At 37.3% G+C, this 3,204-nt stretch overlaps 1 pseudogene; it reads right to left on the bottom strand.

Annotated features, from left to right (window-relative positions):
- Window positions 1-704: 704 nt before the first annotated feature.
- LOC105130199 (uncharacterized) overlaps window positions 705-3,204 on the bottom strand; it is a 2,985-nt pseudogene continuing 485 nt past the window's right edge.

Raw genomic sequence — 3,204 nt, 5'->3', positions numbered from 1 at the left:
AATTCTCCATTATATAGATTGTTGTCTGCTGGTTTGGACTAACCCTTGTTCTTTTTCCATGCACAGCCCTCCAACAACGACCACATGTAGTTCTTGTACTGAGTAATGCATGTGGACAGCAAGATATATCATTATTGAGAGCATGCATGTTTTACACCACAAGAATAGACATGTTTAGACTAATTTTATATGCATAGACTCACTAATTTCTGCTGATGAAAGACGTGTCTCGGATCCTCCTGCAAATTATTTCTAATGGAAATTGAGCTTGATTCATTTGATTATTCTGTTACTTTGTGTTTAAGTGAGACATGACTTAATATAATAACATAAACTAGCTGGGTTTAATTTGTCTTGGAGTGTTTGATGCATGTGAGCAGTATTTCGAAGTACTCAAATTTCAATGCACTAGCAGCATATAAATCGAAGTCTGCAACCCCACTACATTTCAAAGTAATCTGCAAGCTCATAACTTTGTCATTCAAACTGGGATACCTGATGTTACAATTCAAGATTTAATTATCAGACAGTCTTTTTTTTTCTTTTTTTCTTGAAAGTATTTGTTCTTAAATTCACCGACACAGGTAAATGTTATGAGGTATTTTCAAGTTAACTTGGGTCCCCATTTATACTGCTTTATTTATGAATAAATGTGTCCCAAATCTTGAATCTGTCACTACCTACTGCTCAGCAACTACCTGGAATGAAAATTTTGCTATATTTTATAACTCCATGAGTGTTTTCAGTAAACCTCAATATGAAGATGAAGCAATAAAGTAGCAGGAGATGTGCAAATGTGTCGTGGGGCAGATAAAACTAGACTATGAATCATAAAATTTGATATACTAACAAGGGATATAGCCTTGAAAGAAGAATCATAATTCTTTAAAACATAAGATTCAAGAAAATTTCCTCTAAACAAAGGTGTAAAAGGGATTCATATGACTTCATAATGTAGTGTAAGCATTTTCCTTCCTTTCTTCAGGATTTGCAGATTACTACAAAGCAAGGAAGCAGGGCTCTGGGGTTGAGCAGATAAAGCTCCTCAATATTGGAATAGAGACCAACTTTCCCTGCCAGAGAATCAAACCCTGTTTGGCCAGATATTTCTTGTATATTCTCCAAAGGCCTATGAACCCTCCCAGCAATCACTCTGCATACTATCAAAGCTTTCCTTGTAGATGGATCATCTTCAAATATTTCAATAGACTCGAAAGCTCTTCCACTGGTAGAAGTTGTGAACACACCTACTCCACCTTTAAGCTCCTTTTTGGCAGAAAAACCATTTCTAATAATTCGACAAACACGGCATTTTTCAGATACACACAGACTTGAAGAACCGTTTATGCCAAGAGAGCATGCAACAGTCGTGCCATAAAACCTCAAAAGCTCATTCCCATCAGCTATGCACCGAGAATGTTTCTTCGGAAGCTTGCTGGCTTTAATTTTCACCGTCTCTCTATACTCTTCGAATCGGGCTAGAGTTTTTTGCATATTGTGAACCTTCAACACTCTTTATATTCGACCACAATGGATTTCACTCTTTATCCAGCTCGTTCGACATATGATTTCTACAATTTGTCTTGATGAGTCACCTTCCACAAGTTCAGTGACTGCCAAGAAGAGAAATATAATGAGCTGCTGATAAGGAAAGCTACTCTAAAGTCTCAGGAACAGCAAACCACTTTAATATTTGACTTTGGTTTTCAAAGACTAACATCAAAATGAGAGATCAGAATAAATTGTTTTGAGCACAGCTATAATTTATAAAGTTAAAAGTCATCAAAACCAACTAATAGCTATGCCTCTCTTGAGCATCACAATAAAAAAACAAATGGATATCTCAGACGAAGATATTGCAGGAAAAAAGAAACGGTTTGTTGCAGAGTTATATCTGATAAATTATAAAAATAAAATAAGAGTTTATATTAAAAAGAACATTTTGTTGGTGATTAGAATCTGGGTTCACATTAACAGCAATTGAAATGGAAAACTCAGTCCAATTGCCACAAAGCCTGCAAAGTATCAATGTCTTGAAAAAAACCTTCACCACTATCTCGGAGCACTTGGTGATCTCAAAAGTTGCAAGGGAAAAGTGCCCACTCAATTCAGAGGTCAGAATCAAGTGTGTGACTGCTGCTGTGAGGATAAGAGAACAAGAAAGAGACAAAAGAAACTGCAAAAAGGGTTTAAATTCAAAACTAAATATATGCACAAAAGGGGGATGAAAAATTAGATGGAAGATGTCTAATTAACAAATAATTTCAAAATAGGAGATTCTTACCAGCATGCTTGGAGAGATGATGATTTTCAGCAGCTTCCCATTTGGTAAACTGTTCTCCACATTTATGGCAAGTGATTGTAGAAGAACCATTAAAATCTGTCTCAAGAGATACCCTACTGCTTGAATGTGCACCAGCACCAAATATACCAGAACCTCCAAATCCAGACCCTTCTCTGTCTGATGAAAGAAAAGGAGACTTTCTTGGAGGAGTTGCTGCGTTCCTAAATGAAGGGTTGAAATAGTGCATTGTAGGATGTCCTCCAGGTCCTGGAGTGCCTGGCCTTAAAGTACCGACAAAAGTTGAACCAACACCACCGTTACCACCACCACTAACACCATTATGGTTGTTGCCATGACTAACACCAGTACCAACCCCTTCTTGGAACCCACCAAAACCAGTGATTTTGAGCTCGCACCTTGAGTTACTTAAAATAACTTCATGGGTAATTGGGTTAAGAAACTCACTGCTTCCAATGGATCTTGGACTACAACTTGGTGGCTTCTCCATGTGTCTTTTGCTTCCATGTATGACATCTTTGAGATTTGCTATGGACCTTGAACACCCTGACCTTCCTGCTTTTCTTGTCAAGATTGTACTCAAATGCTTTGTGGATTTTGGATCATGAACTTCTGATGGCTCTGACTTGCAATGTAGAGATCTCTTCAAAGTGAACCAAACTGTTGGCATACTTCTATCTTTACCGTCCTTCACTCCTTTGCTTGTTGGGCTTCAAAATGTTTCAAAATCACAACTTTTCAAAGTAAAACTCCTCTGCATGCATAATTTCTAGAAAGCACATCACTTTTCATTTCCATGTTTTTTTGCTTTTTCCACCATGAAAGCTAGCTGAAAAGAAGAATCTGAATATACCATGAGTCACTAGACAACCTACTTTCCACTTATGCTACAGAACTCTCTT

The sequence above is a fragment of the Populus euphratica genome, unplaced genomic scaffold (genome assembly GCF_000495115.2).
Source record: "Populus euphratica unplaced genomic scaffold, PopEup_1.0 scaffold95.1, whole genome shotgun sequence".
Classification (NCBI taxonomy): domain Eukaryota; kingdom Viridiplantae; phylum Streptophyta; class Magnoliopsida; order Malpighiales; family Salicaceae; genus Populus; species Populus euphratica.
Note: the sequence above shows the minus strand (reverse complement) of the source record. Positions and strands in the feature narration are given on the sequence as shown.